Raw genomic sequence first — 15,287 nt, forward strand, 5'->3', positions numbered from 1 at the left:
TAGTAAGACCCTATCTCAAAAAAGAACTGTCAATAGACTTCATTTATATGTCCAATTGTCATTCCAGGAAATAAATAACAAAGCAGTCCAGAACTGGGTTAGTATATGATCACTTTTCCTCAGGACAAAAACCATGTGTAGTTCCTGTCAGTGGCTCCATTGTCAGTTCTCGTTAGGAAGCAGCTTTCACTCTCCCACATACCCCCCCACCTCCCCACCCCCCTACCCCTGTCACTGACAGTAGCTGCAGCAGACACTTTAGGTTTCTGTGGTACGAAGACATCTCTGCTCAACTCTCCATTTTAAACCCTCGGAAAATGCCTTTACCCCCACCATTAAGCTCAGGCCTGGAAATCTCACCACAACTAAGTTGCACAACCATTGCAATGAGTGTCCACAAAACAGAAGGCCTTCCCTCATTCCTTCCAATGAGGCTAAACAAGCAGTCTTCCTGAGTAAAGACTATCTGGCAAGTCTGCAGTAAGAGATATGAAGCTCCTGGTTGGGGGTTTTTGTCTTGTTTTTCCCTTTTTCTCCCATGCCCTATAATTAGAACCCTCCAGAATACTCATGAGAGGAGAATTTAGATACACTTCCCAACACACACTTGCTTGTGCCATGCAACTGTTGGCTTCCAAGGGGTGATTAATGCCGTAGTGTCTGACCAAGGCCCATTTAGTCACGTCAGAGCGACACAGGCTTCTCAGAAAAAGTGAGTAAAAACTCTAAGGCCAGCCTGAAGTACCGTGTCACTTCTGTCTCTCTGCGGAGGGTGATGTAACAAAGGGAGAAAACACTACAATTAAAGCCACAGCATCTGGTGGCCAGAAGGACGGGGATTACACTCCCCAGGCAGTGACATGAGGTTTCACGACCCAGTGCCACCTTCTCGGCCCCAGAGCCAAGCAGAGCTTGCTCCCTCTCCCATCCTGACCCTCCATTCAGCCCACTGTGTGAAATGAGGAAGTGGTCCCTCCGTCTCACAGACTCATTGGGAGGAGAACATGAGCAAACGTATGGAAACTCCAACCACAAGCAAATGAGATGAATAAAATAATGTATTGTTGTGTATAAAACTGATGCTTTCCCCAAACTGCCTCACCTCTGTGAGAGGCGTTTGGCTCTAGGGAGAGCTCTAAGAAGTTTGCAGTTGGCCAGTTTGTTGAGCAATTCTTATAAGGATCGTGTGCTTTTTTTATGGTCAACAATGAGTTTTTAACAGAAAATACAAAGTGCTTACAGTTCTAATCCACTAGGATTTTAAAAAGTAAGAACACTGGGCCATGGGCTCATCTGATGCTAGAGCCACAGTTTTCTCCATTATGCTGGAGAAGCAGATATTCTGAAAACAAAAGCCCTTGGCCCTATGTCCCTTCAGCATCCTTTCAAGAAATGCATAGTCACTCAGGCATTACTGAAGTTCTGTTCCTGAATGGTTTGGATGATGCTTTTCTTTTTTAACTAAAGCTAAGTGAAGCTTTCTATCACCCACAGGCAGAGAAAAATGAAGAACAATAGGAATTACAATAGATAAATACACCAGGAATGGTGGCACACACCTTTAATCTCAGCACTCTGGAGGCAGAGGCAGGTAGGTCACCAAGTCGGAAGCCAGCCTGGTCTACATAGCAAGTTCCAGGTCAGCCACGGCTACATAGTGAAACCCTATCTCAAAACAAGCAGATAAAAAGGTAGTTAAATGTATAAGACCCGTACAAGAAATGTCCCCCAAGCCACATTACTTTAGCACAGAAAGCCTGAGCGTTCTTTGCTCACTGGGAAACAAAAATATACACTCCCAGACTCAGGCACAGGTTATTAACTAGGTGGGTTTCTCAGCCCAGGTCCATAACTGCAGAGCCTGCCCAGCATGTCACAGTGAGGCACCCGGGGCTGTGGGCTGGAACCATGGCTCTTCCTTAGGAACGGATTTTTTTTTTCTCTCTCTACTTTCTCTGTTAGGTCTCTACGCTTCTTCCTAACCTCGCACATGTGCCTTCCTAAAAGCTCGCTCTAAACCCACAACCGCATAGAAGCACAACCACATACAGAGCACAGCCATATACGGAACACAACCACATACAGAGTACAACCACATACAGAACACAACCGCAGAGACGCACCACATACAGAGCACAACTGCGTACGGAGCACACCCGCATACTGAGCACAGTCCCATACGGAGCACAGCCATATACGGAGCACAATCCCACATGGAGCACAACCGCATACGGAGGAAACGGCATACAGAGCCCATGCTTCAGAGAAGGAACAGAGTCCACAGGAAGGGGGAAAGGAAATGTTTCCATTAGGTAAAGGCTCAACCACTAGAGACTCTCCAGCTCAGCTGTGGCTCTCCCTGGAGCTGCCGGCCTGCCACTCAGTGGTCTGCATAAATGCTCTGTGGGGAAAGCCCTCTTGATATATCTTCCAGCTCAGACCCGTGTATTTCTACAGGAGAGCTTGGAACAAGCCGTGCACCGCATTGCATAGTGGTGGCCCTAACTCTGAACTGCACAAGGAGAGCTCTGCTTCCTTCCCCCAGTTCTCTAGCTGCACCAGGGGTGATTATTTAACTACTCTCAATGAAAGGGTGAATAAGCACAAGAGGACTTTTCATAGTATACTTGGGGAAATTACCGAACTACAGATGAAGCCATGTGCTGAGAATGAACACAAGGAACTCCCTATTCATAGAATCTAGAATAACAAACTGCTCCGTATATAAGCAATTGTTAGTTTCAGCACTAATCTTTTCCATATTAGACTTCATTTTTGTGATAGAGCTGTGATCGATCAAATTGATTTCATTGGATGTTGACTTAAATATTTTGAACTGTTTTCTGTGCTGCTGAGCTTTCCTTTCCTTTTCTTTCTTTTTCTTCTCTCATACAACACACCCCTACCGAAGTTCCCCCTCCCATCTTCCTTCTCCCACGAATCCTCTCTGCTCAGTTTCCCTTCAGTAAAGAGCAGGCTTCCCAGGGATATCAACAGAACACGCATAACAAGTTACAAAACGATTAATACACACACCCAGGGAGACGGGGCAGGAGGATCTCTGTGAATTCGAGGCCAGCCTCGTCTACAGAGTGTGAGTTCCAGGACAGCTAGAGCAACAGAGAGAAACCCTGTTTTGGAAAAAAAAAAAAAAAAAAAAAAAAAAAGAAAGAAAGAAAAGAAAAAGAAAAAAAACATTAATACACACTTGTTAATCATTTCCCAGATACTCTGTTGAATAATGTACACATACTATCTCATTTATTTTTCTTAACAAAGTAGTAATTATTATTAACATTTTTAAGATTAAAACAAACTAGGTTTAGAAGGCTGAATAACTGGTCAACCTGACAACTCAAACTCTACATCCACGTTATGGAAAAATATCCCTCCCAAGTAGTATGAAACATTAACAGGACTGAGCCAGCCCTAGAATTGTGACCTGCCTCATAACAATTCTTTCTACTTCATTCTGACATGGCAAGTAAGATACTAAAGAGCAAGCAAGATGACTCAGTGTGAAAAGACACTTGTTGCCAAGCCTGGTGACTTGAGTTCAATGACCAGGACCCACAGAGTGGAAGCAAAAAAAAAAAACCTACACACACACACACACACACACACACACACACACACACACACACACACAGCACAGCTGTGGTACACAGCAATGTCTATATACACACATAGGCTCACAAAATAAACACAATTTTTAAATGACATCTAGAAACATTTGGAAATTACATGTTAAGAAATAGAGTTATTAGAAAGCCTTAGCAAAAAGGTGACATGTTTTCCTAAAAAAAAAAGAAGAGAAGGAAGGAAGGAAGGAAGGAAGGAAGGAAGGAAGGAAGGAAGGAAGGAAGGAAAAGAAGATAAAAGTACTGCAGCCCTGTGAGTAGCCTTCATTTCCTCAGTCAGGTCTTCAGCATGCCCTCTCCTTGCTCACAGTGGTGCTCTCCTCACCTAGCCCCCACATGTCTCTTCCCCCTTCCTGTATTTCCCACGTGTCTCTGTGTGCTTATGTTTTCAATTAGGAGAATACCTGACTAGGTGTTCTCCTACAATGTTCTTGTCTTATGGCCCCTCTGACTGATCTTGCTGTAAATTAATCATCCCTTTAGAGCACAGTTTACTAAACACAGGCACAGCAGTCCAGAATCCAGCAATGAAGAAGGGACTGCCTGCGAGTGGCGAAGTATTACTCCAGGAGGGAGACAAAATGAACAGGAGAAGCCTCGCTGTTTGGAGACCTGCACTGAGCCAGGTTGTTGCTTAGAAGGCAGCACAGCACCATCCCCCACCCCCATCCCCCCACCACCAGCAACCACCCTATCTGGCCATTCAGCAAGCTCCCATGCACACCCCCAAGCATTCCATATGGATGAACACACACTACTTAACGCTTCACTGTAGTAGTTTCCTACACCACCTTGCTACTATTAGGAAGCACTCACTCAGAGGAACCTGCCCACTTCAGAGTGAGCAAACAGGCCTGCCAGTCCCCCAGTGAATTAACAAACAGAGCCAAACACTCCTCAGTCCCCAGACAGCTTTCTTGTATTCCTCCCTTGACATGTAGATTGGCTGTTCTTTTCCATCCTCTCACCTGAGCAAGTGGCCATTCTGGCTAGATTTTAGAGTCGTAAAATTTTGGAGTTGGAGGAAATACTCTTATCATGCCAGTCCATCACTGTGAATCAGATTTATAAGCAGCAGCCTAAGGAACAGACAAGCCAAGCCAAGTCAGCTTAGCCAGGGGATAGCTGGACATTCATTTCTCCTTTATACCTGAGTGTACGCAGTACAGATTTTCAAAATTAATCAAAATTAAAAAGGCATACACACACACACACACATATACACATTTCACTTTGGCCAGTATGCTAAGTGATTAAGTTACTAGTTTGGTGGTGTGGAGTAGACTCAATGTATGAATTTGAGAAAAAATAGTAACTGAATTTCCCCCATGTGACTGATTAAAAAAAATGACTTTATGCTTTATTTCATCTTTTATATTTCTCTATGTCTGAACCTTAGTTACAAGTTGTTTACTTACAAATATTACACAGATTGTTTTAAAAACTCTTTTCATCACTCAGAACAATATGGAATAACATTTACACTGATGGCTGGAAAATACGCAACATTCATTTTTAAATAATATGGAATAAGGATGTTCTGTCTTCTCCCTTAAGGAAACTGATTGGGTGATTTAGTCAGTGTTAACCCTTTAAACACATCTAAGTGCGAAGAAATACGGTGTGCATTGAGACCACATCTGTGCTGTCTCTGCAGACTGGAAGTTGTAAACATGTCCCTGTGGGCATACTGTGTCGTACTGAGGACTCCACTCCCTCTTTAACTACTGAGTTTTGTTCTGTTTTCTACCCATGAGGTACTAGTAATTGCCCTTCAGGGAACGCCCCACCTTTTCCCTAAGACTAAGTTCAGGCAAAGCTCCCTGGAATTCGTCTGACAGGCAGAACTGTCTCACGGGAGCCATTTCAATCCTCAATGAACTCTTCCTCACTCTGCTTTTCAACAAGCTGTCAAAGAACAACTGTTTTGGAAACTGACCTTGTTTGTAGGAAACATACATTGGATGTTGGGATGGAATGGTAGTAATTCTAATTCATCTAATCCAATCGGTCATTGTAGAATACCCAAACATTCAAGGTGTAGGACAAGTGCATCGTGGTGCCAGCAGAGAACAGTGGCACAGAGAGAATGCATTTTTTTACCATTTTACCTTTTATAGTTCTGGAAATCACTCTGTCCTCAAAAAAACTGCATCAAATTTAAAACAATGTTGCTGTATGCTTCAGCGGTACCAAGCCACACAATATTATTTAATACACATAGACCACCACAGTCTAAATCCATTTAATGAATTTATTCTGCAGGTTCAGGATCGTGTAACATGAAATAAGGGTTCCAGGTCACAATTCTCTTCTCAGATGAAAGAAATTCTAGAAATGGTCTTCTAGATACTGTGAATGGCAATTCTCTTTGGAAATGAGAAACAAACCTGGTCTTTTGCAGGATTAAGGGGCCTGTAAAGACAAAGTTTGTTTTTGAGGAAAATGTTCTTAACTTTTGGTTGTGGACCCTGGTAGCAGTCTAATGAAGGGTAGGAACTCCACGAGACAGCATGAAGTTAAGTCCATTTGATAAAACTATCAGATTATAAAGGGAAACAATTATAAAGCAATACAGTACTGTAACAGACCATAAATATTAAATAATATTAAGTGTGGCATGGTGCCTCTGAAATGCACACTAGCATTGTCCTAAATCTGATGCAATGTTTTTGAGGGCAGAGTGACTCTCAGAACTATGAAGGGTAAAATGACAGAAAATGCATTCTTCCTGCGCCACTGTCCTCCGCTGGCACCATGATGCACTTGTCCTACCCCTTGATATGTGGTGTTATACAACAGTAGATTGAATTAGGTAAATTAGAATCACTTCATTCCCTCCCAATAGCAAGCGTATATTTATTTCCTCAACCTTTGTGCATGAGCTAGAAGGCCGCAAAGAAGGCGTTAGCCAAATGCGTAAGGTGTCAGTGCCCCTTCCTTTTGCAGATGAGGAAGTTGGCTGACTGTAACTAAGCCATAGCCTAAGAGACATGGGCAGAACATGGAGAGAGGCACTCAGTGACTTTCCACTTCATGACCTGTCAGGAAAGCAGGAGGGCAGGAGGGGGAGGAAGGGAAGGAGCTCCTAAGATCCGCTGTGCCATGACTCACAGCACAGCCAGGAGTAATCTCACAGCCTCCGAAGAGTGGCCCCTCCTCCGACATGTTGGCCAGCCTGAGCCCCTCAGACTGACTCTAATTCGTTCTGAACTAAGGCTCTTTTATGGGAAGAAAATTTATGAAAATGGCTAATGGACTTAAGAAAAAAATGTGCACTTTTTTTTTTTTTTAGCTTTGAAGAACTATGTGAGTCAATATTTCAATAATATTGTTTTTGTCGGGGTGGGAAGAGTCCATCGCTTTGTTTACGATCACCAGCTGTTCCCTAAGACACGAGTGATTGAAAAAGAAGCCAGGGGGTGATTTTTAGATTAAAAAACAAATTGTCAGGTTGAAAAAGCACATCCTGGCAGTAGGACTCTCAGAAAGATCCTCTTTTTTATTATTGTTTTATTACTAATTGTCTCAGACATAACATGATTTTTTTTTTTTTATGGTACTAGGGATGGACTCCAGAACCTAACACATGTTAGGCAAGCACATTTCTGCTAACTTCCAGCCCTGTACCGAAGAATTCCTTCCGTTCAATCAAATCCTAGAATGTCTTAGCAGATACACTAATACTCTGAGAGCCAGGTATGATGGAACACACCTATAATCCCAACACCAAGAAACTGAGGTCTAGGGTGGTCTAAATACTGAGTTCCAGCCCAAAATGCTTGCCTTAAAATAATGATAATAATAATAATAATATTTTTAAATTTTTCCTCAGAAACTGGAAAGGCGAACAAATGGCTGGTGATGTGCTAAGTGAGACTGAAGGACTTCACTAGGGAACCAGCAGGAACTGGGGAGGAGGCCCGCAGTTTAACACTCAGAACTCAAACCAACTTCAGCAGCAATCCCACCAATTAGGACATGAAGAAAACAGATTCCAGAAGGTTGCCTCTTGGAACAGGTAGAAAGTCATTGAGATCCGATGAAGTGTAGAAAGAGGTCTAACAGGGATAGGGAGAGGCATGGACTCCAACAGGGGTTTGAAAAGAACAAAGGCTCCATTCCCGCCTACCAAAATCCCAGCCAAAGTGGGACACACCCTGCCAATTACTCAATTACCTGAGTCCTCAAAGTTTCTGGATTTCTACGTCCTTTTATTTGAGGTGTTTCTGTTTAGGGTTCTGTCTTGTTTGGGTTTTTGCTTTACTTAATGCACTATTTTATTTTCAAGGCTTTCAACTTCTTTCTTTCTCCCTCCCTCTCTCTATCCCTCCCCCTCTCTTTTTGTCTCCCTCCTTCCCTCCCTCTTTCCCTCCCTTCTTTCTTTCTCTCTTTCTTTCCCCCTCCTCTCTTCCTCCTTTTCTTCTTCCTTTCCTTCCTCTCCTCTTTAGAAAAGGAAAATCAACAAAAACAAAAACCAAAGACACACACATTCTAAAATCAACTACGTAGCGTCTTCACACTTATTATCATCTACAGCCACAGCGAAATCACACAGCCGGGCAGTGGTTGTGTTTTCGACTCTCATCCTCAGAATCTGAAGAGGCTTTCAGCCAATACTGCAGCATCTAAGGTCTCAGGTCACCTTACACCCCTACTCCTGGAAGTGACTTGGCTTCCTTCTCACACTCCAGGATCTCACCCACCTACACTCTCTTAGGTTAGGACTGCCCTGCATGTGACAGTCCGTCACTAAAGAGGTAGCCTTCCTCCTCCTGGACAAGACCTGACACACATGGCTCTGAATGGGAGATTCTTACCTCTACACGGACTTTACTCTCATGGCAAAAACTTTCTTTCCTGAATCATCAAACATCACCTTCGATCAGATTACCGATTGGCAAAGCTGTTATAGTCTCCACCAGTCCTTGCTCCTTCTAGAAAGGACCCTTTGTTCACTGTACCCAGATCTGTACTGTCCTCTGACTTCAGGCACTGCCATCCACTTCCATTTTCTCCTCTAGTCTGTCTCCATCAATCTCCATTGAGACTGGCCTGGTGAAGACCAGGAATGACCTCCACCTTCCCTAACACAGAGGTCAATTCTGCACCCTCATCCTACTCAGCCTTTGTTTCCTCTGGAGCAACCATCCTTCCTGGGGTTCCATGTTATTATCCCAGACCTCTGGTTTCCCATCTAATTTTATGGTTGTTTCTTTGCAGGTTCCTTTACCAATGCTGTTCTCCGTCAGGAGCCAGTGTGAACCATGCTATCCTCACTCTAGTCACCTCCTACATATTGCTTCTCACCCTTCACGTTTTCCTGTGTTGACCATTTCATCATTTATCATTGACAAGAGAGAGGTATCACTACAGACAATGCAAAGGAAAGGGGAAGTTCTCTGTAACTATTGTAAACTTTTACATATTTTAAATTTAAATTTCTGCTTATTGCTAGCTCAGAAAATAAATACTAAGTAACACTAAGTAACAGATTATAATAACCATTTAATAGTTTTAAATTAACTTTTTTATTTTGATATTTATTTCTTTAGTTTGGGTACTAGACCCTTGCACAGACTTAGCAAACCTACTACCACTGAGCTATGTCCTGGCTCTATTGTGTTACTACTCACTTGACTCATGACCTCACTAAGTTGAACTCACTCTGTAGACAAGCCTTGAACATGTAATCTACCTGCTGCGTAGGATCGTAGACCTGTGCCTATACTCTTGGTTTAAAGAAACATTTTTAAATTATAGTTTTTGCTATAACAAATCTTTCTGAAATGTGTTGGCTGAAACTTCTGAGAATCAAGACTCTACTAATCCTTAAGAAGGTATTATTTGGACATGTACATTGAACACTGAAAGTCAATGGACTACAAAAATGCCAGGTTTTAATCTTTAATCTATGACCGTGAACTAAGCCAATTTTAAAATCATCTTATTTATAATAGTTGAAGGGAAGGAGGTAGAAACCTATTTGAGATTGTGGTAGATGTAGTAACTGATGGTTATTAAGAGATCATAATTATAGATGAAAGAGTCTACACAGAATGATCTATACCATTCTGCATGTGTATATCTTGATGCCCTTTCCCGGCAAGTTGATTTTCTATAAATTCTGACATAATTGCTCTAAATTATTTCTCTCAATTTTTCTCATAATATCACATAAAATACAGGTTAAAAAATCCACAAAATCTATTGCCTTTTTGTTTTCATAAATAAGCAACAGAACCTAAAAATGTAAGACATGGTTTTTCTTCCCCTAGATACCCCAGGCAAACGGTATCTTCTGGAATTACAGATACATTAATCCAACAAGGAAACACCTTTCAACCTGGGGTTAACAACCAGTTTGCTGCTTATGGACTACACTCGAGTTGCTTATCTCGTCAAAGATGTGGGCACGAAGTGTGGGGCAAACAGGAAGTGTGCCAATTCACTGCCTGAAATTCAGAAGCTGTTTGCTGACCTAATGTTTGTCGAGGCAGAGTTATACCCAGCATGCAGGCCTCAGCTATTGCGTATTACTTATGATCAAGCCATGCATATGCATATGCATACCAAGACGAGTTTACAACTGGTTTATAGGTCTCGAGAAGGAGCTTTATCTTCTTTATTGTAAGCTTCTGGATTGCTAAGGAAAGTAAACCTTTTGTTTTGTTCTGCAAAGGATGAATGTAAATGCTTTATACTGTCTGGCACAACCAGGGATAGAAAGAACCTTAAGACTCCAAATAGTCTTAGAAACCCCTCTGTTTTCAACCTGGATATAAATCCTTTGGTTAAACAAGCATTTCTTATCCTGATTCATAAAAGTCATTCTTTAACACGTCTATTTCATAGTTTTGATAAAATATCATACATGTTATTTTCTTTGAAGCCATATGTACCTGTATGAAATACTAAGTAGTTCAAAAACCCTGAAATTACAAATCAGAAACAAATTTCTCAATCATTCTTAGTATTAGTGCAATGTCCTCTCAATCAGTAACCAAGTTACCAGGGCAGAACAATTGATCTGCTGTGGGACTGGACTTCGGGACAATGTACTTTTCTGAGCCTTCCCTTACGATTTTTCAGCTAACCCCAGAAGGAGAAGGCTGACAACCATAAATACAGCACATCAAAAACCAGGGACTAGGAACAAATCAGCAGGTCTGATGAAATATACGAAGTAGGGATGGATGCCATGGACACAGACTTGGACAGAGAAGCTATTGGATTGTTTCCCAAATTTCTCTTTTCACATCAGTAAATGTAGATGGTAGTAACTGCTCTGCTAATTCATAGTTATTACATATATATATATATATATATATATATATATATATAAAATTTACTGTTCATTTTGTTGCTTTTATTTTCTTTGCTGCTTTTTTGTTTTTTTTGAGTCTATGGTTTAGTGAATGCTTGACGGGCAAATGATCCCCAGGGAGCTACATCCCTAGCCCCTCCCCCTTTTTTTACTTTTAAAAACATTTTAGACAGGATCTCATTAAGTTTCTCAGGTTGACTTTGAACTGAATGTGTAGCCCAGGCATGCCTTGAACTTGTTAACCTCCTGTGTCACTTTCCAAGCAGCTGGGATGACATGCCGGTGCTACCGGCCTCAGCTATGAATGAAGTTCTTATATAGTCTTTCTAGAAACCATACAGCACCATAGAAATAGAAGATAATAATAAAACTCATATTTTTTCAAACAAAATGATCAGAAAATAGCTCATAAATAGAAACAAAACGAATAAGAAAATGTAAGTTGAGTCTTGTAGACCTGAGTTCTCTATATTTGAGAAGAATGCTGGTATTGAACATACTAGGGACCCTTGTCTGCTAATTTAAAACCGACGCTTGCCTAAAATTCCTAGATTTGCCTGTAGACTCCAAGGCCGAAGCAAAAGAGTAGAAGACTAAGGAAATGAAATGCAAATTGTTCCCAATTACATGTGCTAATGAGCGGGAAGAAAGAGGAGGGCTGTCCATTATCTTTTAATCCCAGCTCACTCACAGGTGTTTGCTGAGTGTCTCTAAAGACATCTGAATTAATTAAGCGATTAAACTGGTTGTGCAGCTTTTCAAAACTGATTATGGTCCGCACTGAGTTATTTGCATTTGTTTGAGAAGAGAAGGAAACTGTATTCAAGAGTTTGCTGTGCGTGCATTAAAAGTCACCAACAGTACAACAGTAACTGAGGCCATATATATATCAAGAGCAGCAAAAACCATGCTGCAGCCCCACTCCCAACACACACACACACACACACACACACACACACACACACACACACACACACACACGGGTAATGGCATCCAAGGACAAGAAGACTATCTGCCCTGCCTGCTGCCTTCTCTGAACAGAACCCCAGAACCACTGTCAGCTCCCCAGCTCTTTTTGGCCCCAGTAGTCAAGAGGTAGAAGATGATGAATTGGTCAATGCTTAAGCTCATTCTACATTCGCGCTATTGACAAACATGGGCATTCTTTTTACAAACCTTTTATTAGTAATCATCACATAACCAGCTCTTACCCTTTGCTCTACTTTTTCTACATTAAGCAAGTCTGGCTGTCTCCAGGGCTGTGAGAGACGCTACAGAAGCTCTGGGCATCTTCTCAGAATTCTCTTGTATTTCCTCAATTTTGGTGAACTATGAGTCTATGAGAATATGATTTGCTTTCACGTTCTTGTGCATTCCCACACATTGTGGAAGTCCCATGAAACACTGAAACCAAACCCCTAAAAGATGAGTCTATAGGATTTCTATCTCCACTTCTGCATTTCATCTGGATTGTTAAGACCTTTGACATTCTTCAAAATCTATGAGGATTCAATATGATCTCTGATGTCAACTCTAGCTGTTCAGATTTGCTATGCTGAAAGTCAAAGCTGAGAAAAAAAAATGTTAAAGTCACATTGAAAGATGCAAACATTCTGAACATTTGTCAAACTTCTTTAAGAAAAAGATGCAATTGTAAGTATGGTAGCACTCTTCCTGTAGTGGTTGTCTGAATGACTGGATTCTCTGCTTATTCTCTATTGTTATTCATAGCATCCAATCTTGTCATAGTCAAACTCTAGTACCTCAAGCTGCTTATGAATGGATATATGTCTTAAAAGCAAAATGGCACAGAGTACTAGTTACTCTGTGCCATTCTGCTAAATATTTGGAGGCTCCTCGATACTGAATTATTTTTATTCCTATTTTACAGCTAAAAAAAAATATAAGGAGATTAAGTAACTAGGTGGCTTATGATCTCATCATTTGAAAGTTGTGGAAATTTTGTTAAAGTCTAGAAATGTACTTTTAAGACTGAATCATAATGAGCTATACAAACATTACTATAATGGCTTTAGATTAAATATTACTTACAATATGGAAAATTATAATCAATCTAAATATTCAATAACTTATGATTGGTCAATTCAGCATATTCACAAAATGAATATAGCTCATGGAAAGAGCCATAGCCTTTCATTGCTACATGGTATCAGACTCCTAGTAGAGACCCATAATATTTGCTTAAAAATATGGATGAATATAGTCACAATTATAAAAAATGTTTTAATAGAATCATGTAAATCAGGAGAAAGTGCCATAGAAAATGGCACCAAATTCAAACTCTCAGATTTGTGAGTCTACGAGTGAGACTATATATTATTTAGGAAAAATGTGTAAAAGTTTAAATTAATGCAAATACATGGGTTCTTTTTCTATATGCTAATATATGCTGGATAATCAACAAATACTAAAAGAGTAAATAAAGAGATGAAAGCCATTTCAAAGGTGAAACTCCTTAGAAGAGAATAAGTATTTTTTTCTTTTGTTCTTTGCAATTTTCTATTTTTTAACAAGGTTTTGATAGTGGGTGTGAATTACTTTAGTAATAGGAAATAATATTAAAACTAATGATCAATCTGGGAAATACAATTCAGAATGTTAGAATAAAAGTAGAATATACAGATATACTACATGATCCAATAAAAAACTTCAATATTTCTGTTATGTTTTTATGATTAAGTAAAAAGATTAATCAGAAGTCACAGAAAATGAGAGGTCTAATATTTCTTGGCTGATTATTACTGGGGTTGAGTCCAGAATCTAGGTCACTTGCTTTCTAGGCCAGTGGCTACTCATGTACTCATGGCCCTAAGGTGCTTAGAATTCCTAAATATTAGTGAACAAATGCCAGTGTGGACACTATATTAGCAGCGAGGCAGGTCTACACTTACAAGTGGAGTAGTTTGCTGCTTAACTTTGATGTATTATCCAGAAACCCAAAGTTCTGGGAAATAGTCATTCCTTTGGCAAATGTGTAAATTTCTTCCTTTCAGAGGTGTGTGCATTGGAAGAGCATCCATACATTATCCTAGGAGGATTCCCAGAGTTCTCAAAATGTGTGTGATGGAGTCAGTGACCAGAGAGGAGTAAGAGAAATATGATGGGGTAGGGTGGGGGATGTGGCGATAAATGGAAGGCGAGGAAAAGGAACCTCGAGAGTTCTGTCTTCCCCTTTTTTTTTTATTCCTGGAACATGTTTATTAAGATGCAAATTGTCAGCTTCAGGATTCTGCTTTCTAAGTAACAGCACAAGGAACTACAAGTGTTAAAAACAGACCAAATGACCTCTATGGCATGAACTCTACCAGGGGCTAAGACATGTGTCTCATAATTTTATTTTTCCCTATTTAGAAATAAATATGAAACGCTATAAAAAATAACTTTATGCTGTTAAAATGAAAGTTTCTCTTCCCATAAAATATGTTTCCCTTAGAGGGAAGTTTGTAAAACTTTGAGAAAAGGTCGATTAAATACTTCTCTATGCATTTTGTAATTACTGCTTAATTTAAAATTTAACTCTTCCTGAGCTCAGTAAAAACAAAGATCCAACTTCATTGGCAAGGTCTCAGTATACCTGGGATATAATTTCAGACTCAATGGGTTCATTTCATTAAATTCTCTGTGAATCTCTTTGACTGCAACTTCAAATGTATCCAACAAACAGAAACAAAACAACACATACCCCCCCCTTTCCCAAATTAGAATCCCAAATATAACATTTGAATCCACCATTCTAAGTGCATGTCTATAACACTCTCCACCCCCTTCCCAGGAAGCAGTTTAAACCATCACCCAAAAGCAGGAGCATTTAAATTTCTTAACCTAGTTTTTAAAGTGATGGAATATATATTTAAGACTGAAAACATTCAAGTTGTAAAAGACTTAGATAGGTTAAGTCACTGTTATTTCAAAACTAAATGCCTTTCCCCCTTCCTCCTTTTGAACCCCAATTCTAAAATAGTAATCACACTCAAAATTCATGCGTGCAACTTGATAAAGTATTTTCAAGAAAAGTTTTGATCTGTTCTCCTGTCCGGACAGACAAGTTACCCAAAGACTAAGGAAATAGCAATCCTTGCTCCAGGTTAGATTTTCAGTCTTGTCTGTCGCATAACACAGCAACACATTAGATACCCAGAAATTCTCTTCATACGTCACTAATATAACTCTTTTTTTAACAATTAAAATTTAAATGAGTCACCAAACTGCCCCTAAGGATCTCCACTGTCAAGCAACATGCAGCTCAAGTCCAGGAGCCTGGAAACATTGGGTGGCATCACGTGGAACACAAAGACGCG

At 40.3% G+C, this 15,287-nt stretch overlaps 1 protein-coding gene across 2 annotated transcripts in view; it reads right to left on the reverse strand.

Moving 5' to 3' along the window:
• Positions 1-15,287, reverse strand: part of Pla2g4a (phospholipase A2 group IVA) — a 272,464-nt gene that overhangs the window by 126,615 nt on the left and 130,562 nt on the right. The window lies entirely within an intron of this gene.

The sequence above is a fragment of the Peromyscus californicus genome, unplaced genomic scaffold (assembly GCF_007827085.1).
Source record: "Peromyscus californicus insignis strain IS unplaced genomic scaffold, ASM782708v3 Scaffold_14__1_contigs__length_90479793_seg_2, whole genome shotgun sequence".
NCBI lineage: Eukaryota > Metazoa > Chordata > Mammalia > Rodentia > Cricetidae > Peromyscus > Peromyscus californicus.